The sequence below is a fragment of the Ambystoma mexicanum genome, chromosome 10 (assembly GCF_040938575.1).
Source record: "Ambystoma mexicanum isolate Mex_15411 chromosome 10, UKY_AmexF1_1, whole genome shotgun sequence".
Classification (NCBI taxonomy): Eukaryota; Metazoa; Chordata; class Amphibia; order Caudata; family Ambystomatidae; genus Ambystoma; species Ambystoma mexicanum.
In genome coordinates this window covers 1,536,912,827-1,536,934,076 of record NC_090932.1, presented here as the reverse complement: position 1 = coordinate 1,536,934,076, position 21,250 = coordinate 1,536,912,827, and the positions used below count along the sequence as shown (strand labels likewise).

The window sequence follows — 21,250 nt, the reverse complement described above, 5'->3', positions numbered from 1 at the left end:
TGCTTCGAAAAAGTCCTTAAAAGATGGACGCTGGTTGATGCTTGTTGTGGCACTCCTCCGAGCTTCTTCTCAATGCTTGGGTCGACGTTTAAGGCGGCCGACCCAAAGCTGAGAAGAGTGTTTGCCGGCAACGGCCTTGTCCTTTGTTCAGAGACTCTCTGGCACTTCCCACCTAGGAAGCTTGCTGGCTTAACCTAGCAGGGCACGCTGTGTGCTGGCTGGGTACCGGTTCTGGTGCTGCTTGATGGATCCTCTGAGTCGGGTATCTCCCTCTGTTCCCTGGGAGATGTTTTGGGAGGTATTTTGCTTCCCTCTTGGAAATCCTGGACTTCCTTCACTGGCGGAAGCCGTGAGGCAGACTGTACCATCACCGAGGGTCCGAATGAGTCCTTCTTCGTACTCCTTTTGAAGTCGTCGGATGATCTGCTTAGTGAGGGGCTCATCCCTCTTTTAAAGCCAAATGGGCCCCAGTGATTGGAGCATGCTAAGCCTACCTTAAAGACCCAATCCTGGGTCCCCACCACCAATCTTCTGTCATGCGTAAGGTCATGACCAGAGTGCTTTGCAACAGGAAAGGTAAGGGGTGACAACATGTACTACTAAGCCACACCCATCTTCCTGTCTCCTGTGGATCAAAGTGGCTCTCTGGTTAATTGAGCTCGAGAACAGACTGTCTGCATCAAATCACATATATCTTCCCTCTGAAAGGGGGTGGCCCTGCAGCGGTTGCCTACTGTAAACAGTTGTTCCACACATGACATTCAATGGCCTTCATACAGAGGGGTGGGAGCTAGCTTCAAGCTGACACATTGCATATGAAAAAGGTGTTGGGGTTTCCTGCCCTGTGTTAGTTCTGTGAACAGGTCTCTTGGCAGGCCTGCTTCACTTAATTCTCATCAGTATGCGCTGCCATCAGAGAGAACCTAACAATAGGCAGGGCATATCGATGGAGCCTTTGCTATTTTAAGTAGGCTGACCAGGGCCGGAGGAAGGCGTTGCCTTCCCCCTTCAGAGATGCTTTGATGTACCCATGGCTGTCACATTGCAGCTAAATGTGACAGGAGGACCGCACCGGTAGACTGTGTCCCCCAGAGTGCACTTGACTATGTGTTTGTTGTGCAGTGTCCATTGGGAAATGTGTGCGGAATAGCCCCACACATTTCCAGGAGGTTTACCTACCAACATTCCATTTCTTTTTTAAAAGTATCAAACCAGCCCAGGCGGAGCGCACACTCCCCGTGCGGATGGTCTAATTCCTCACTCTTGGTCAGGTTCTTCAATTCCTACCAGTCAAGTGGTCTCTTCTGTCTGTGTCTGCACTTCATTTGCACAGCAAACAGGCATGTCTTTCCCATGGCAACAGGGTCTTCTCCAAGCTGCACACACAGACAGCCGTTTCTCAGGCTAAATGTTCTCTTCTGACCTCAGTGGCAGAGCCACACTAAGCAGATGGCTCTGCAAAGGCCCAGGGGCTACAGCAAAAAGCCTGAACAGGGCAAGGCCGCTTCATTTTTGGCAGTGGAGTGGAAGTAGAATTGCAGGGTCCGCCCTATGAGACAGGGTACAAAACGTGAATTACATAGGACCTTTTCACTTTTCCCAGAGTCCCCTGCAAAATCGGGTCTATTTTCAAGGACAAGTGCAATTATCACAAACAGGTAGGTATGTGATGGCATGGAAATGTATCGAAATTGTAATGGTTTGGTCAACAGTTGGAACGCTCAGAGACAAATTGATTCACTTCTTGTCAATGTCCTGGCTGCACTGCAGAAACAGCTGGTCGTCCTGGTGGAGCATCACTTCACCTGTCCCCAAAGGAGCCCATTTCTCGATGCTGTCCTCGCTCCTGTGCAATCCTCCAATGGCTCTTTGCATTCTCAAGCCTCTCCCATGTTGCCTTGGCAGCGGCCTGCCCAATAATCTCTCAGGAGGGCGGGGTCACTTGCCAACAGGCCACCGATCATGCTAAGGGAAAGAGCGCACAGGTAGCAGCCTGCTCATTTGCATGTTTACTCCCAGAATCCTATGCATACCTTGCTACTATATTTGCTGTCAGTTTGGTGAGCGCAAGATGATACAGGTGTTCACCTCAACAAATCTCGGCACTGGAATCCAGGCGGTTTTATGAGTTTGACAAAGGATGCTCAGGATGGAGCTTGCTGGGATCAGTGCAAGTTAAATGGGAATCCATTCCCGGGGCGCACGGGCCTCTGGGTCAGGTGCTTTAGCTTTGCGCAGTGGCAGTATCGTAGCTCATGAGGTTTAACCGAGGCGCGATTATTGCTTATTGAAAACTTTACCCAATACCCCGCCATGACAGCTTGAAATATAGCTGGAATTGGTAATTTTTGACAGTCTCTACGGAGGCTGAACCGATTTGTTTGAAAAGGAGACAATGACGCTTTTACTCCACTGGAGAAGACCTATCAAGAGGGGTGTGTTTTTCGGAACCCATCCCTTCTATTCTTTGTTCTCTCGTGGCCTACCCTCAACAAAGGGGTTTACTTCCAGAAGCTAGCGCATTCGTAAACTCCAAGCGGCGCAGCGGAGTCTATGGAACCGTGACCATGCAGCAGGTGCATTAAGCGCCTCAGTTGTCTCGCTGCCTTCCTGATCTCACGACATGAAAACCATGAGCTTTCAGAACCTAGCAGACAGTGACCTGTCTGCCTTCGATCCTCTTTGCCACATCTGCTCTTGCGAAAGTCATCAGATTGTTGGATGGTTACTCAGGGAGGTCTGGCTGCCACTGAAGCCAACCGCAGCAGAGGGGTCGCTTTACCTTTGGCCTTCGCTCACCATCTCAGTCTTCCCAAGAGAGGCAAAAGGGCATTTCTGTCCCCATGCATTCTATAGACACATATTCACGTGGAGTCAACAACCCGACCTCTCTTGGTGTGACGAATCAACTTCCGGGGCACTAGTGGTCCAGGGAGGACTATCGCTTTCTAGACCATCAATCAGTCCCACACCTCTAGTACACCGGAAGGGGTCCGAACAGTGGACGGAACGTCAGGCTGGTTAGTTGCAACAGAGCGAAAAAACAATTGTGACCCACTGATAAAAGGGACTGTCCAGTCAAGGTTGTATACAAATATCTACTTTAGTATTAATACAACAGACAGTTCTAACACACTACAAAATACAACCCACCCTATAAAGGAAAACAGGGGACAGACAGTTTCACAAAGGAGAGGGATGCACTCTGGATACTGACAGGAGTGCAGTCGGTAAAGCAATCAGTCTGAACTGTTCAAGGTTATTTGGTTGCAGCAGCAAGGGAGCAAGAGGTCGTAAATGTCACTAAGGGCCTTCGGAGAAGGACCAGGGGGACAGAACCACAATGTAACTGGTGTTTGAGATGATCTTGGTACTCAACAGCATCGAGTGGCTTCCAGCATGCTTTGTAGCTCCGGCGACAGAGTTCAAGAGGGACGACAGATGCGGATATCAGTTGGCAGGCAGTTTGGTAAGCGAGGCTGGGCGGACGGCTGCAGGCTGCCCTGCCCGGCGGCTCGGGGTGAAGAATCGTTGTCTGTGTGCTGGTTGGTGGATCTGGAACGCTGGTCGAGGGTTCTCAGACGGCTTTAGTGACTGCAGCGTGAGAACAGCCACAGTGGTGCAGCCGGTCGCAGTTTGAGAGCTCGACTGCTTCGAAAAAGTCCTTAAAAGATGGACGCTGGTTGATGCTTGTTGTGGCACTCCTCCGAGCTTCTTCTCAATGCTTGGGTCGACGTTTAAGGCGGCCGACCCAAAGCTGAGAAGAGTGTTTGCCGGCAACGGCCTTGTCCTTTGTTCAGAGACTCTCTGGCACTTCCCACCTAGGAAGCTTGCTGGCTTAACCTAGCAGGGCACGCTGTGTGCTGGCTGGGTACCGGTTCTGGTGCTGCTTGATGGATCCTCTGAGTCGGGTATCTCCCTCTGTTCCCTGGGAGATGTTTTGGGAGGTATTTTGCTTCCCTCTTGGAAATCCTGGACTTCCTTCACTGGCGGAAGCCGTGAGGCAGACTGTACCATCACCGAGGGTCCGAATGAGTCCTTCTTCGTACTCCTTTTGAAGTCGTCGGATGATCTGCTTAGTGAGGGGCTCAGCCCTCTTTTAAAGCCAAATGGGCCCCAGTGATTGGAGCATGCTAAGCCTACCTTAAAGACCCAATCCTGGGTCCCCACCACCAATCTTCTGTCATGCGTAAGGTCATGACCAGAGTGCTTTGCAACAGGAAAGGTAAGGGGTGACAACATGTACTACTAAGCCGCACCCATCTTCCTGTCTCCTGTGGATCAAAGTGGCTCTCTGGTTAATTGAGCTCGAGAACAGACTGTCTGCATCAAATCACATATATCTTCCCTCTGAAAGGGGGTGGCCCTGCAGCGGTTGCCTACTGTAAACAGTTGTTCCACACATGACATTCAATGGCCTTCATACAGAGGGGTGGGAGCTAGCTTCAAGCTGACACATTGCATATGAAAAAGGTGTTGGGGTTTCCTGCCCTGTGTTAGTTCTGTGAACAGGCCTCTTGGCAGGCCTGCTTCACTTAACTCTCATCAGTATGCGCTGCCATCAGAGAGAACCTAACAATAGGCAGGGCATATCGATGGAGCCTTTGCTATTTTAAGTAGGCTGACCAGGGCCGGAGGAAGGCGTTGCCTTCCCCCTTCAGAGATGCTTTGATGTACCCATGGCTGTCACATTGCAGCTAAATGTGACAGGAGGACCGCACCGGTAGACTGTGTCCCCCAGAGTGCACTTGACTATGTGTTTGTTGTGCAGTGTCCATTGGGAAATGTGTGCGGAGTAGCCCCACACATTTCCAGGAGGTTTACCTACCAACATTCCATTTCTTTTTTAAAAGTATCAAACCAGCCCAGGCGGAGCGCACACTCCCCGTGCGGATGGTCTAATTCCTCACTCTTGGTCAGGTTCTTCAATTCCTACCAGTCAAGTGGTCTCTTCTGTCTGTGTCTGCACTTCATTTGCACAGCAAACAGGCATGTCTTTCCCATGGCAACAGTGTCTTCTCCAAGCTGCACACACAGACAGCCGTTTCTCAGGCTAAATGTTCTCTTCTGACCTCAGTGGCAGAGCCACACTAAGCAGATGGCTCTGCAAAGGCCCAGGGGCTACAGCAAAAAGCCTGAACAGGGCAAGGCCGCTTCATTTTTGGCAGTGGAGTGGAAGTAGAATTGCAGGGTCCGCCCTATGAGACAGGGTACAAGACGTGAATTACATAGGACCTTTTCACTTTTCCCAGAGTCCCCTGCAAAATCGGGTCTATTTTCAAGGACAAGTGCAATTATCACAAACAGGTAGGTATGTGATGGCATGGAAATGTATCGAAATTGTAATGGTTTGGTCAACAGTTGGAACGCTCAGAGACAAATTGATTCACTTCTTGTCAATGTCCTGGCTGCACTGCAGAAACAGCTGGTCGTCCTGGTGGAGCATCACTTCACCTGTCCCCAAAGGAGCCCATTTCTCGATGCTGTCCTCGCTCCTGTGCAATCCTCCAATGGCTCTTTGCATTCTCAAGCCTCTCCCATGTTGCCTTGGCAGCGGCCTGCCCAATAATCTCTCAGGAGGGCGGGGTCACTTGCCGACAGGCCACCGATCATGCTAAGGGAAAGAGCGCACAGGTAGCAGCCTGCTCATTTGCATGTTTACTCCCAGAATCCTATGCATACCTTGCTACTATATTTGCTGTCAGTTTGGTGAGCGCAAGATGATACAGGTGTTCACCTCAACAAATCTCGGCACTGGAATCCAGGCGGTTTTATGAGTTTGACAAAGGATGCTCAGGATGGAGCTTGCTGGGATCAGTGCAAGTTAAATGGGAATCCATTCCCGGGGTGCACAGGCCTCTGGGTCAGGTGCTTTAGCTTTGCGCAGTGGCAGTATCGTAGCTCATGAGGTTTAACCGAGGCGCGATTATTGCTTATTGAAAACTTTACCCAATACCCCGCCATGACAGCTTGAAATATAGCTGGAATTGGTAATTTTTGACAGTCTCTACGGAGGCTGAACCGATTTGTTTGAAAAGGAGACAATGACGCTTTTACTCCACTGGAGAAGACCTAGCAAGAGGGGTGTGTTTTTCGGAACCCATCCCTTCTATTCTTTGTTCTCTCGTGGCCTACCCTCAACAAAGGGGTTTACTTCCAGAAGCTAGCGCATTCGTAAACTCCAAGCGGCGCAGCGAAGTCTATGGAACCGTGACCATGCAGCAGGTGCATTAAGCGCCTCAGTTGTCTCGCTGCCTTCCTGATCTCACGACATGAAAACCATGAGCTTTCAGAACCTAGCAGACAGTGACCTGTCTGCCTTCGATCCTCTTTGCCACATCTGCTCTTGCGAAAGTCATCAGATTGTTGGATGGTTACTCAGGGAGGTCTGGCTGCCACTGAAGCCAACCGCAGCAGAGGGGTCGCTTTACCTTTGGCCTTCGCTCACCATCTCAGTCTTCCCAAGAGAGGCAAAAGGGCATTTCTGTCCCCATGCATTCTATAGACACATATTCACGTGGAGTCAACAACCCGACCTCTCTTGGTGTGACGAATCAACTTCCGGGGCACTAGTGGTCCAGGGAGGAATATCGCTTTCTAGACCATCAATCAGTCCCACACCTCTAGTACACCGGAAGGGGTCCGAACAGTGGACGGAACGTCAGGCTGGTTAGTTGCAACAGAGTGAAAAAACAATTGTGACCCACTGATAAAAGGGACTGTCCAGTCAAGGTTGTATACAAATATCTACTTTAGTATTAATACAACAGACAGTTCTAACACACTACAAAATACAACCCACCCTATAAAGGAAAACAGGGGACAGACAGTTTCACAAAGGAGAGGGATGCACTCTGGATACTGACAGGAGTGCAGTCGGTAAAGCAATCAGTCTGAACTGTTCAAGGTTATTTGGTTGCAGCAGCAAGGGAGCAAGAGGTCGTAAATGTCACTAAGGGCCTTCGGAGAAGGACCAGGGGGACAGAACCACAATGTAACTGGTGTTTGAGATGATCTTGGTACTCGACAGCATCGAGTGGCTTCCAGCATGCTTTGTAGCTCCGGCGACAGAGTTCAAGAGGGACGACAGATGCGGATATCAGTTGGCAGGCAGTTTGGTAAGCGAGGCTGGGCGGACGGCTGCAGGCTGCCCTACCCGGCGGCTCGGGGTGAAGAATCGTTGTCTGTGTGCTGGTTGGTGGATCTGGAACGCTGGTCGAGGGTTCTCAGACGGCTTTAGTGACTGCAGCGTGAGAACAGCCACAGTGGTGCAGCCGGTCGCAGTTTGAGAGCTCGACTGCTTCGAAAAAGTCCTTAAAAGATGGACGCTGGTTGATGCTTGTTGTGGCACTCCTCCGAGCTTCTTCTCAATGCTTGGGTCGACGTTTAAGGCGGCCGACCCAAAGCTGAGAAGAGTGTTTGCCGGCAACGGCCTTGTCCTTTGTTCAGAGACTCTCTGGCACTTCCCACCTAGGAAGCTTGCTGGCTTAACCTAGCAGGGCACGCTGTGTGCTGGCTGGGTACCGGTTCTGGTGCTGCTTGATGGATCCTCTGAGTCGGGAATCTCCCTCTGTTCCCTGGGAGATGTTTTGGGAGGTATTTTGCTTCCCTCTTGGAAATCCTGGACTTCCTTCACTGGCGGAAGCCGTGAGGCAGACTGTACCATCACCGAGGGTCCGAATGAGTCCTTCTTCGTACTCCTTTTGAAGTCGTCGGATGATCTGCTCAGTGAGGGGCTCAGCCCTCTTTTAAAGCCAAATGGGCCCCAGTGATTGGAGCATGCTAAGCCTACCTTAAAGACCCAATCCTGGGTCCCCACCACCAATCTTCTGTCATGCGTAAGGTCATGACCAGAGTGCTTTGCAACAGGAAAGGTAAGGGGTGACAACATGTACTACTAAGCCGCACCCATCTTCCTGTCTCCTGTGGATCAAAGTGGCTCTCTGGTTAATTGAGCTCGAGAACAGACTGTCTGCATCAAATCACATATATCTTCCCTCTGAAAGGGGGTGGCCCTGCAGCGGTTGCCTACTGTAAACAGTTGTTCCACACATGACATTCAATGGCCTTCATACAGAGGGGTGGGAGCTAGCTTCAAGCTGACACATTGCATATGAAAAAGGTGTTGGGGTTTCCTGCCCTGTGTTAGTTCTGTGAACAGGCCTCTTGGCAGGCCTGCTTCACTTAACTCTCATCAGTATGAGCTGCCATCAGAGAGAACCTAACAATAAGCAGGGCATATCGATGGAGCCTTTGCTATTTTAAGTAGGCTGACCAGGGCCGGAGGAAGGCGTTGCCTTCCCCCTTCAGAGATGCTTTGATGTACCCATGGCTGTCACATTGCAGCTAAATGTGACAGGAGGACCGCACCGGTAGACTGTGTCCCCCAGAGTGCACTTGACTATGTGTTTGTTGTGCAGTGTCCATTGGGAAATGTGTGCGGAATAGCCCCACACATTTCCAGGAGGTTTACCTACCAACATTCCATTTCTTTTTTAAAAGTATCAAACCAGCCCAGGCGGAGCGCACACTCCCCATGCGGATGGTCTAATTCCTCACTCTTGGTCAGGTTCTTCAATTCCTACCAGTCAAGTGGTCTCTTCTGTCTGTGTCTGCACTTCATTTGCACAGCAAACAGGCATGTCTTTCCCATGGCAACAGTGTCTTCTCCAAGCTGCACACACAGACAGCCGTTTCTCAGGCTAAATGTTCTCTTCTGACCTCAGTGGCAGAGCCACACTAAGCAGATGGCTCTGCAAAGGCCCAGGGGCTACAGCAAAAAGCCTGAACAGGGCAAGGCCGCTTCATTTTTGGCAGTGGAGTGGAAGTAGAATTGCAGGGTCCGCCCTATGAGACAGGGTACAAGACGTGAATTACATAGGACCTTTTCACTTTTCCCAGAGTCCCCTGCAAAATCGGGTCTATTTTCAAGGACAAGTGCAATTATCACAAACAGGTAGGTATGTGATGGCATGGAAATGTATCGAAATTGTAATGGTTTGGTCAACAGTTGGAACGCTCAGAGACAAATTGATTCACTTCTTGTCAATGTCCTGGCTGCACTGCAGAAACAGCTGGTCGTCCTGGTGGAGCATCACTTCACCTGTCCCCAAAGGAGCCCATTTCTCGATGCTGTCCTCGCTCCTGTGCAATCCTCCAATGGCTCTTTGCATTCTCAAGCCTCTCCCATGTTGCCTTGGCAGCGGCCTGCCCAATAATCTCTCAGGAGGGCGGGGTCACTTGCCGACAGGCCACCGATCATGCTAAGGGAAAGAGCGCACAGGTAGCAGCCTGCTCATTTGCATGTTTACTCCCAGAATCCTATGCATACCTTGCTACTATATTTGCTGTCAGTTTGGTGAGCGCAAGATGATACAGGTGTTCACCTCAACAAATCTCGGCACTGGAATCCAGGCGGTTTTATGAGTTTGACAAAGGATGCTCAGGATGGAGCTTGCTGGGATCAGTGCAAGTTAATTGGGAATCCATTCCCGGGGCGCACGGGCCTCTGGGTCAGGTGCTTTAGCTTTGCGCAGTGGCAGTATCGTAGCTCATGAGGTTTAACCGAGGCGCGATTATTGCTTATTGAAAACTTTACCCAATACCCCGCCATGACAGCTTGAAATATAGCTGGAATTGGTAATTTTTGACAGTCTCTACGGAGGCTGAACCGATTTGTTTGAAAAGGAGACAATGACGCTTTTACTCCACTGGAGAAGACCTAGCAAGAGGGGTGTGTTTTTCGGAACCCATCCCTTCTATTCTTTGTTCTCTCGTGGCCTACCCTCAACAAAGGGGTTTACTTCCAGAAGCTAGCGCATTCGTAAACTCCAAGCGGCGCAGCGAAGTCTATGGAACCGTGACCATGCAGCAGGTGCATTAAGCGCCTCAGTTGTCTCGCTGCCTTCCTGATCTCACGACATGAAAACCATGAGCTTTCAGAACCTAGCAGACAGTGACCTGTCTGCCTTCGATCCTCTTTGCCACATCTGCTCTTGCGAAAGTCATCAGATTGTTGGATGGTTACTCAGGGAGGTCTGGCTGCCACTGAAGCCAACCGCAGCAGAGGGGTCGCTTTACCTTTGGCCTTCGCTCACCATCTCAGTCTTCCCAAGAGAGGCAAAAGGGCATTTCTGTCCCCATGCATTCTATAGACACATATTCACGTGGAGTCAACAACCCGACCTCTCTTGGTGTGACGAATCAACTTCCGGGGCACTAGTGGTCCAGGGAGGAATATCGCTTTCTAGACCATCAATCAGTCCCACACCTCTAGTACACCGGAAGGGGTCCGAACAGTGGACGGAACGTCAGGCTGGTTAGTTGCAACAGAGCGAAAAAACAATTGTGACCCACTGATAAAAGGGACTGTCCAGTCAAGGTTGTATACAAATATCTACTTTAGTATTAATACAACAGACAGTTCTAACACACTACAAAATACAACCCACCCTATAAAGGAAAACAGGGGACAGACAGTTTCACAAAGGAGAGGGATGCACTCTGGATACTGACAGGAGTGCAGTCGGTAAAGCAATCAGTCTGAACTGTTCAAGGTTATTTGGTTGCAGCAGCAAGGGAGCAAGAGGTCGTAAATGTCACTAAGGGCCTTCGGAGAAGGACCAGGGGGACAGAACCACAATGTAACTGGTGTTTGAGATGATCTTGGTACTCGACAGCATCGAGTGGCTTCCAGCATGCTTTGTAGCTCCGGCGACAGAGTTCAAGAGGGACGACAGATGCGGATATCAGTTGGCAGGCAGTTTGGTAAGCGAGGCTGGGCGGACGGCTGCAGGCTGCCCTACCCGGCGGCTCGGGGTGAAGAATCGTTGTCTGTGTGCTGGTTGGTGGATCTGGAACGCTGGTCGAGGGTTCTCAGACGGCTTTAGTGACTGCAGCGTGAGAACAGCCACAGTGGTGCAGCCGGTCGCAGTTTGAGAGCTCGACTGCTTCGAAAAAGTCCTTAAAAGATGGACGCTGGTTGATGCTTGTTGTGGCACTCCTCCGAGCTTCTTCTCAATGCTTGGGTCGACGTTTAAGGCGGCCGACCCAAAGCTGAGAAGAGTGTTTGCCGGCAACGGCCTTGTCCTTTGTTCAGAGACTCTCTGGCACTTCCCACCTAGGAAGCTTGCTGGCTTAACCTAGCAGGGCATGCTGTGTGCTGGCTGGGTACCGGTTCTGGTGCTGCTTGATGGATCCTCTGAGTCGGGTATCTCCCTCTGTTCCCTGGGAGATGTTTTGGGAGGTATTTTGCTTCCCTCTTGGAAATCCTGGACTTCCTTCACTGGCGGAAGCCGTGAGGCAGACTGTACCATCACCGAGGGTCCGAATGAGTCCTTCTTCGTACTCCTTTTGAAGTCGTCGGATGATCTGCTCAGTGAGGGGCTCAGCCCTCTTTTAAAGCCAAATGGGCCCCAGTGATTGGAGCATGCTAAGCCTACCTTAAAGACCCAATCCTGGGTCCCCACCACCAATCTTCTGTCATGCGTAAGGTCATGACCAGAGTGCTTTGCAACAGGAAAGGTAAGGGGTGACAACATGTACTACTAAGCCGCACCCATCTTCCTGTCTCCTGTGGATCAAAGTGGCTCTCTGGTTAATTGAGCTCGAGAACAGACTGTCTGCATCAAATCACATATATCTTACCTCTGAAAGGGGGTGGCCCTGCAGCGGTTGCCTACTGTAAACAGTTGTTCCACACATGACATTCAATGGCCTTCATACAGAGGGGTGGGAGCTAGCTTCAAGCTGACACATTGCATATGAAAAAGGTGTTGGGGTTTCCTGCCCTGTGTTAGTTCTGTGAACAGGCCTCTTGGCAGGCCTGCTTCACTTAACTCTCATCAGTATGCGCTGCCATCAGAGAGAACCTAACAATAGGCAGGGCATATCGATGGAGCCTTTGCTATTTTAAGTAGGCTGACCAGGGCCGGAGGAAGGCGTTGCCTTCCCCCTTCAGAGATGCTTTGATGTACCCATGGCTGTCACATTGCAGCTAAATGTGACAGGAGGACCGCACCGGTAGACTGTGTCCCCCAGAGTGCACTTGACTATGTGTTTGTTGTGCAGTGTCCATTGGGAAATGTGTGCGGGATAGCCCCACACATTTCCAGGAGGTTTACCTACCAACATTCCATTTCTTTTTTAAAAGTATCAAACCAGCCCAGGCGGAGCGCACACTCCCCGTGCGGATGGTCTAATTCCTCACTCTTGGTCAGGTTCTTCAATTCCTACCAGTCAAGTGGTCTCTTCTGTCTGTGTCTGCACTTCATTTGCACAGCAAACAGGCATGTCTTTCCCATGGCAACAGTGTCTTCTCCAAGCTGCACACACAGACAGCCGTTTCTCAGGCTAAATGTTCTCTTCTGACCTCAGTGGCAGAGCCACACTAAGCAGATGGCTCTGCAAAGGCCCAGGGGCTACAGCAAAAAGCCTGAACAGGGCAAGGCCGCTTCATTTTTGGCAGTGGAGTGGAAGTAGAATTGCAGGGTCCGCCCTATGAGACAGGGTACAAGACGTGAATTACATAGGACCTTTTCACTTTTCCCAGAGTCCCCTGCAAAATCGGGTCTATTTTCAAGGACAAGTGCAATTATCACAAACAGGTAGGTATGTGATGGCATGGAAATGTATCGAAATTGTAATGGTTTGGTCAACAGTTGGAACGCTCAGAGACAAATTGATTCACTTCTTTTCAATGTCCTGGCTGCACTGCAGAAACAGCTGGTCGTCCTGGTGGAGCATCACTTCACCTGTCCCCAAAGGAGCCCATTTCTCGATGCTGTCCTCGCTCCTGTGCAATCCTCCAATGGCTCTTTGCATTCTCAAGCCTCTCCCATGTTGCCTTGGCAGCGGCCTGCCCAATAATCTCTCAGGAGGGCGGGGTCACTTGCCAACAGGCCACCGATCATGCTAAGGGAAAGAGCGCACAGGTAGCAGCCTGCTCATTTGCATGTTTACTCCCAGAATCCTATGCATACCTTGCTACTATATTTGCTGTCAGTTTGGTGAGCGCAAGATGATACAGGTGTTCACCTCAACAAATCTCGGCACTGGAATCCAGGCGGTTTTATGAGTTTGACAAAGGATGCTCAGGATGGAGCTTGCTGGGATCAGTGCAAGTTAAATGGGAATCCATTCCCGGGGTGCACAGGCCTCTGGGTCAGGTGCTTTAGCTTTGCGCAGTGGCAGTATCGTAGCTCATGAGGTTTAACCGAGGCGCGATTATTGCTTATTGAAAACTTTACCCAATACCCCGCCATGACAGCTTGAAATATAGCTGGAATTGGTAATTTTTGACAGTCTCTACGGAGGCTGAACCGATTTGTTTGAAAAGGAGACAATGACGCTTTTACTCCACTGGAGAAGACCTAGCAAGAGGGGTGTGTTTTTCGGAACCCATCCCTTCTATTCTTTGTTCTCTCGTGGCCTACCCTCAACAAAGGGGTTTACTTCCAGAAGCTAGCGCATTCGTAAACTCCAAGCGGCGCAGCGAAGTCTATGGAACCGTGACCATGCAGCAGGTGCATTAAGCGCCTCAGTTGTCTCGCTGCCTTCCTGATCTCACGACATGAAAACCATGAGCTTTCAGAACCTAGCAGACAGTGACCTGTCTGCCTTCGATCCTCTTTGCCACATCTGCTCTTGCGAAAGTCATCAGATTGTTGGATGGTTACTCAGGGAGGTCTGGCTGCCACTGAAGCCAACCGCAGCAGAGGGGTCGCTTTACCTTTGGCCTTCGCTCACCATCTCAGTCTTCCCAAGAGAGGCAAAAGGGCATTTCTGTCCCCATGCATTCTATAGACACATATTCACGTGGAGTCAACAACCCGACCTCTCTTGGTGTGACGAATCAACTTCCGGGGCACTAGTGGTCCAGGGAGGAATATCGCTTTCTAGACCATCAATCAGTCCCACACCTCTAGTACACCGGAAGGGGTCCGAACAGTGGACGGAACGTCAGGCTGGTTAGTTGCAACAGAGCGAAAAAACAATTGTGACCCACTGATAAAAGGGACTGTCCAGTCAAGGTTGTATACAAATATCTACTTTAGTATTAATACAACAGACAGTTCTAACACACTACAAAATACAACCCACCCTATAAAGGAAAACAGGGGACAGACAGTTTCACAAAGGAGAGGGATGCACTCTGGATACTGACAGGAGTGCAGTCGGTAAAGCAATCAGTCTGAACTGTTCAAGGTTATTTGGTTGCAGCAGCAAGGGAGCAAGAGTTCGTAAATGTCACTAAGGGCCTTCGGAGAAGGACCAGGGGGACAGAACCACAATGTAACTGGTGTTTGAGATGATCTTGGTACTCGACAGCATCGAGTGGCTTCCAGCATGCTTTGTAGCTCCGGCGACAGAGTTCAAGAGGGACGACAGATGCGGATATCAGTTGGCAGGCAGTTTGGTAAGCGAGGCTGGGCGGACGGCTGCAGGCTGCCCTACCCGGCGGCTCGGGGTGAAGAATCGTTGTCTGTGTGCTGGTTGGTGGATCTGGAACGCTGGTCGAGGGTTCTCAGACGGCTTTAGTGACTGCAGCGTGAGAACAGCCACAGTGGTGCAGCTGGTCGCAGTTTGAGAGCTCGACTGCTTCGAAAAAGTCCTTAAAAGATGGACGCTGGTTGATGCTTGTTGTGGCACTCCTCCGAGCTTCTTCTCAATGCTTGGGTCGACGTTTAAGGCGGCCGACCCAAAGCTGAGAAGAGTGTTTGCCGGCAACGGCCTTGTCCTTTGTTCAGAGACTCTCTGGCACTTCCCACCTAGGAAGCTTGCTGGCTTAACCTAGCAGGGCATGCTGTGTGCTGGCTGGGTACCGGTTCTGGTGCTGCTTGATGGATCCTCTGAGTCGGGTATCTCCCTCTGTTCCCTGGGAGATGTTTTGGGAGGTATTTTGCTTCCCTCTTGGAAATCCTGGACTTCCTTCACTGGCGGAAGCCGTGAGGCAGACTGTACCATCACCGAGGGTCCGAATGAGTCCTTCTTCGTACTCCTTTTGAAGTCGTCGGATGATCTGCTCAGTGAGGGGCTCAGCCCTCTTTTAAAGCCAAATGGGCCCCAGTGATTGGAGCATGCTAAGCCTACCTTAAAGACCCAATCCTGGGTCCCCACCACCAATCTTCTGTCATGCGTAAGGTCATGACCAGAGTGCTTTGCAACAGGAAAGGTAAGGGGTGACAACATGTACTACTAAGCCGCACCCATCTTCCTGTCTCCTGTGGATCAAAGTGGCTCTCTGGTTAATTGAGCTCGAGAACAGACTGTCTGCATCAAATCACATATATCTTACCTCTGAAAGGGGGTGGCCCTGCAGCGGTTGCCTACTGTAAACAGTTGTTCCACACATGACATTCAATGGCCTTCATACAGAGGGGTGGGAGCTAGCTTCAAGCTGACACATTGCATATGAAAAAGGTGTTGGGGTTTCCTGCCCTGTGTTAGTTCTGTGAACAGGCCTCTTGGCAGGCCTGCTTCACTTAACTCTCATCAGTATGCGCTGCCATCAGAGAGAACCTAACAATAGGCAGGGCATATCGATGGAGCCTTTGCTATTTTAAGTAGGCTGACCAGGGCCGGAGGAAGGCGTTGCCTTCCCCCTTCAGAGATGCTTTGATGTACCCATGGCTGTCACATTGCAGCTAAATGTGACAGGAGGACCGCACCGGTAGACTGTGTCCCCCAGAGTGCACTTGACTATGTGTTTGTTGTGCAGTGTCCATTGGGAAATGTGTGCGGGATAGCCCCACACATTTCCAGGAGGTTTACCTACCAACATTCCATTTCTTTTTTAAAAGTATCAAACCAGCCCAGGCGGAGCGCACACTCCCCGTGCGGATGGTCTAATTCCTCACTCTTGGTCAGGTTCTTCAATTCCTACCAGTCAAGTGGTCTCTTCTGTCTGTGTCTGCACTTCATTTGCACAGCAAACAGGCATGTCTTTCCCATGGCAACAGTGTCTTCTCCAAGCTGCACACACAGACAGCCGTTTCTCAGGCTAAATGTTCTCTTCTGACCTCAGTGGCAGAGCCACACTAAGCAGATGGCTCTGCAAAGGCCCAGGGGCTACAGCAAAAAGCCTGAACAGGGCAAGGCCGCTTCATTTTTGGCAGTGGAGTGGAAGTAGAATTGCAGGGTCCGCCCTATGAGACAGGGTACAAGACGTGAATTACATAGGACCTTTTCACTTTTCCCAGAGTCCCCTGCAAAATCGGGTCTATTTTCAAGGACAAGTGCAATTATCACAAACAGGTAGGTATGTGATGGCATGGAAATGTATCGAAATTGTAATGGTTTGGTCAACAGTTGGAACGCTCAGAGACAAATTGATTCACTTCTTTTCAATGTCCTGGCTGCACTGCAGAAACAGCTGGTCGTCCTGGTGGAGCATCACTTCACCTGTCCCCAAAGGAGCCCATTTCTCGATGCTGTCCTCGCTCCTGTGCAATCCTCCAATGGCTCTTTGCATTCTCAAGCCTCTCCCATGTTGCCTTGGCAGCGGCCTGCCCAATAATCTCTCAGGAGGGCGGGGTCACTTGCCAACAGGCCACCGATCATGCTAAGGGAAAGAGCGCACAGGTAGCAGCCTGCTCATTTGCATGTTTACTCCCAGAATCCTATGCATACCTTGCTACTATATTTGCTGTCAGTTTGGTGAGCGCAAGATGATACAGGTGTTCACCTCAACAAATCTCGGCACTGGAATCCAGGCGGTTTTATGAGTTTGACAAAGGATGCTCAGGATGGAGCTTGCTGGGATCAGTGCAAGTTAAATGGGAATCCATTCCCGGGGTGCACAGGCCTCTGGGTCAGGTGCTTTAGCTTTGCGCAGTGGCAGTATCGTAGCTCATGAGGTTTAACCGAGGCGCGATTATTGCTTATTGAAAACTTTACCCAATACCCCGCCATGACAGCTTGAAATATAGCTGGAATTGGTAATTTTTGACAGTCTCTACGGAGGCTGAACCGATTTGTTTGAAAAGGAGACAATGACGCTTTTACTCCACTGGAGAAGACCTAGCAAGAGGGGTGTGTTTTTCGGAACCCATCCCTTCTATTCTTTGTTCTCTCGTGGCCTACCCTCAACAAAGGGGTTTACTTCCAGAAGCTAGCGCATTCGTAAACTCCAAGCGGCGCAGCGAAGTCTATGGAACCGTGACCATGCAGCAGGTGCATTAAGCGCCTCAGTTGTCTCGCTGCCTTCCTGATCTCACGACATGAAAACCATGAGCTTTCAGAACCTAGCAGACAGTGACCTGTCTGCCTTCGATCCTCTTTGCCACATCTGCTCTTGCGAAAGTCATCAGATTGTTGGATGGTTACTCAGGGAGGTCTGGCTGCCACTGAAGCCAACCGCAGCAGAGGGGTCGCTTTACCTTTGGCCTTCGCTCACCATCTCAGTCTTCCCAAGAGAGGCAAAAGGGCATTTCTGTCCCCATGCATTCTATAGACACATATTCACGTGGAGTCAACAACCCGACCTCTCTTGGTGTGACGAATCAACTTCCGGGGCACTAGTGGTCCAGGGAGGAATATCGCTTTCTAGACCATCAATCAGTCCCACACCTCTAGTACACCGGAAGGGGTCCGAACAGTGGACGGAACGTCAGGCTGGTTAGTTGCAACAGAGCGAAAAAACAATTGTGACCCACTGATAAAAGGGACTGTCCAGTCAAGGTTGTATACAAATATCTACTTTAGTATTAATACAACAGACAGTTCTAACACACTACAAAATACAACCCACCCTATAAAGGAAAACAGGGGACAGACAGTTTCACAAAGGAGAGGGATGCACTCTGGATACTGACAGGAGTGCAGTCGGTAAAGCAATCAGTCTGAACTGTTCAAGGTTATTTGGTTGCAGCAGCAAGGGAGCAAGAGTTCGTAAATGTCACTAAGGGCCTTCGGAGAAGGACCAGGGGGACAGAACCACAATGTAACTGGTGTTTGAGATGATCTTGGTACTCGACAGCATCGAGTGGCTTCCAGCATGCTTTGTAGCTCCGGCGACAGAGTTCAAGAGGGACGACAGATGCGGATATCAGTTGGCAGGCAGTTTGGTAAGCGAGGCTGGGCGGACGGCTGCAGGCTGCCCTACCCGGCGGCTCGGGGTGAAGAATCGTTGTCTGTGTGCTGGTTGGTGGATCTGGAACGCTGGTCGAGGGTTCTCAGACGGCTTTAGTGACTGCAGCGTGAGAACAGCCACAGTGGTGCAGCCGGTCGCAGTTTGAGAGCTCGACTGCTTCGAAAAAGTCCTTAAAAGATGGACGCTGGTTGATGCTTGTTGTGGCACTCCTCCGAGCTTCTTCTCAATGCTTGGGTCGACGTTTAAGGCGGCCGACCCAAAGCTGAGAAGAGTGTTTGCCGGCAACGGCCTTGTCCTTTGTTCAGAGACTCTCTGGCACTTCCCACCTAGGAAGCTTGCTGGCTTAACCTAGCAGGGCACGCTGTGTGCTGGCTGGGTACCGGTTCTGGTGCTGCTTGATGGATCCTCTGAGTCGGGTATCTCCCTCTGTTCCCTGGGAGATGTTTTGGGAGGTATTTTGCTTCCCTCTTGGAAATCCTGGACTTCCTTCACTGGCGGAAGCCGTGAGGCAGACTGTACCATCACCGAGGGTCCGAATGAGTCCTTCTTCGTACTCCTTTTGAGGTCGTCGGATGATCTGCTCAGTGAGGGGCTCAGCCCTCTTTTAAAGCCAAATGGGCCCCAGTGATTGGAGCATGCTAAGCCTACCTTAAAGACCCAATCCTGGGTCCCCACCACCAATCTTCTGTCATGCGTAAGGTCATGACCAGAGTGCTTTGCAACAGGAAAGGTAAGGGGTGACAACATGTACTACTAAGCCGCACCCATCTTCCTGTCTCCTGTGGATCAAAGTGGCTCTCTGCTTAATTGAGCTCGAGAACAGACTGTCTGCATCAAATCACATATATCTTCCCTCTGAAAGGGGGTGGCCCTGCAGCGGTTGCCTACTGTAAACAGTTGTTCCACACATGACATTCAATGGCCTTCATACAGAGGGGTGGGAGCTAGCTTCAAGCTGACACATTGCATATGAAAAAGGTGTTGGGGTTTCCTGCCCTGTGTTAGTTCTGTGAACAGGCCTCTTGGCAGGCCTGCTTCACTTAACTCTCATCAGTATGCGCTGCCATCAGAGAGAACCTAACAATAGGCAGGGCATATCGATGGAGCCTTTGCTATTTTAAGTAGGCTGACCAGGGCCGGAGGAAGGCGTTGCCTTCCCCCTTCAGAGATGCTTTGATGTACCCATGGCTGTCACATTGCAGCTAAATGTGACAGGAGGACCGCACCGGTAGACTGTGTCCCCCAGAGTGCACTTGACTATGTGTTTGTTGTGCAGTGTCCATTGGGAAATGTGTGCGGAATAGCCCCACACATTTCCAGGAGGTTTACCTACCAACATTCCATTTCTTTTTTAAAAGTATCAAACCAGCCCAGGCGGAGCGCACACTCCCCATGCGGATGGTCTAATTCCTCACTCTTGGTCAGGTTCTTCAATTCCTACCAGTCAAGTGGTCTCTTCTGTCTGTGTCTGCACTTCATTTGCACAGCAAACAGGCATGTCTTTCCCATGGCAACAGTGTCTTCTCCAAGCTGCACACACAGACAGCCGTTTCTCAGGCTAAATGTTCTCTTCTGACCTCAGTGGCAGAGCCACACTAAGCAGATGGCTCTGCAAAGGCCCAGGGGCTACAGCAAAAAGCCTGAACAGGGCAAGGCCGCTTCATTTTTGGCAGTGGAGTGGAAGTAGAATTGCAGGGTCCGCCCTATGAGACAGGGTACAAGACGTGAATTACATAGGACCTTTTCACTTTTCCCAGAGTCCCCTGCAAAATCGGGTCTATTTTCAAGGACAAGTGCAATTATCACAAACAGTAGGTATGTGATGGCATGGAAATGTATCGAAATTGTAATGGTTTGGTCAACAGTTGGAACGCTCAGAGACAAATTGATTCACTTCTTGTCAATGTCCTGGCTGCACTGCAGAAACAGCTGGTCGTCCTGGTGGAGCATCACTTCACCTGTCCCCAAAGGAGCCCATTTCTCGATGCTGTCCTCGCTCCTGTGCAATCCTCCAATGGCTCTTTGCATTCTCAAGCCTCTCCCATGTTGCCTTGGCAGCGGCCTGCCCAATAATCTCTCAGGAGGGCGGGGTCACTTGCCAACAGGCCACCGATCATGCTAAGGGAAAGAGCGCACAGGTAGCAGCCTGCTCATTTGCATGTTTACTCCCAGAATCCTATGCATACCTTGCTACTATATTTGCTGTCAGTTTGGTGAGCGCAAGATGATACAGGTGTTCACCTCAACAAATCTCGGCACTGGAATCCAGGCGGTTTTATGAGTTTGACAAAGGATGCTCAGGATGGAGCTTGCTGGGATCAGTGCAAGTTAAATGGGAATCCATTCCCGGGGCGCACGGGCCTCTGGGTCAGGTGCTTTAGCTTTGCGCAGTGGCGGTATCGTAGCTCATGAGGTTTAACCGAGGCGCGATTATTGCTTATTGAAAACTTTACCCAATACCCCGCCATGACAGCTTGAAATATAGCTGGAATTGGTAATTTTTGACAGTCTCTACGGAGGCTGAACCGATTTGTTTGAAAAGGAGACAATGACGCTTTTACTCCACTGGAGAAGACCTAGCAAGAGGGGTGTGTTTTTCGGAACCCATCCCTTCTATTCTTTGTTCTCTCGTGGCCTACCCTCAACAAAGGGGTTTACTTCCAGAAGCTAGCGCATTCGTAAACTCCAAGCGGCGCAGCGAAGTCTATGGAACCGTGACCATGCAGCAGGTGCATTAAGCGCCTCAGTTGTCTCGCTGCCTTCCTGATCTCACGACATGAAAACCATGAGCTTTCAGAACCTAGCAGACAGTGACCTGTCTGCCTTCGATCCTCTTTGCCACATCTGCTCTTGCGAAAGTCATCAGATTGTTGGATGGTTACTCAGGGAGGTCTGGCTGCCACTGAAGCCAACCGCAGCAGAGGGGTCGCTTTACCTTTGGCCTTCGCTCACCATCTCAGTCTTCCCAAGAGAGGCAAAAGGGCATTTCTGTCCCCATGCATTCTATAGACACATATTCACGTGGAGTCAACAACCCGACCTCTCTTGGTGTGACGAATCAACTTCCGGGGCACTAGTGGTCCAGGGAGGAATATCGCTTTCTAGACCATCAATCAGTCCCACACCTCTAGTACACCGGAAGGGGTCCGAACAGTGGAC

The 21,250-nt window shown here is 50.6% G+C and overlaps 6 non-coding genes across 6 annotated transcripts; all 6 read left to right on the top strand.

The window, feature by feature from the left end:
* The first annotated feature begins 2,226 nt into the window (after nucleotides 1-2,226).
* LOC138496588 (U4 spliceosomal RNA) lies at nucleotides 2,227-2,367 on the top strand. Its single transcript, XR_011278086.1, has one exon. It is a non-coding gene; the product is annotated as a U4 spliceosomal RNA (small nuclear RNA).
* A 3,508-nt stretch (nucleotides 2,368-5,875) lies between these two features.
* On the top strand, nucleotides 5,876-6,016 carry LOC138496587 (U4 spliceosomal RNA). Its single transcript, XR_011278085.1, has one exon. It is a non-coding gene; the product is annotated as a U4 spliceosomal RNA (small nuclear RNA).
* Nucleotides 6,017-9,524: 3,508 nt separating this feature from the next.
* On the top strand, nucleotides 9,525-9,665 carry LOC138496586 (U4 spliceosomal RNA). The gene has a single exon (XR_011278084.1). It is a non-coding gene; the product is annotated as a U4 spliceosomal RNA (small nuclear RNA).
* Nucleotides 9,666-13,173: 3,508 nt separating this feature from the next.
* On the top strand, nucleotides 13,174-13,314 carry LOC138496585 (U4 spliceosomal RNA). Its single transcript, XR_011278083.1, has one exon. It is a non-coding gene; the product is annotated as a U4 spliceosomal RNA (small nuclear RNA).
* Nucleotides 13,315-16,822: 3,508 nt separating this feature from the next.
* Nucleotides 16,823-16,963, top strand: LOC138496584 (U4 spliceosomal RNA). The gene has a single exon (XR_011278082.1). It is a non-coding gene; the product is annotated as a U4 spliceosomal RNA (small nuclear RNA).
* Nucleotides 16,964-20,470: 3,507 nt separating this feature from the next.
* LOC138496641 (U4 spliceosomal RNA) lies at nucleotides 20,471-20,611 on the top strand. Its single transcript, XR_011278134.1, has one exon. It is a non-coding gene; the product is annotated as a U4 spliceosomal RNA (small nuclear RNA).
* The last annotated feature ends 639 nt before the right edge of the window (nucleotides 20,612-21,250 follow it).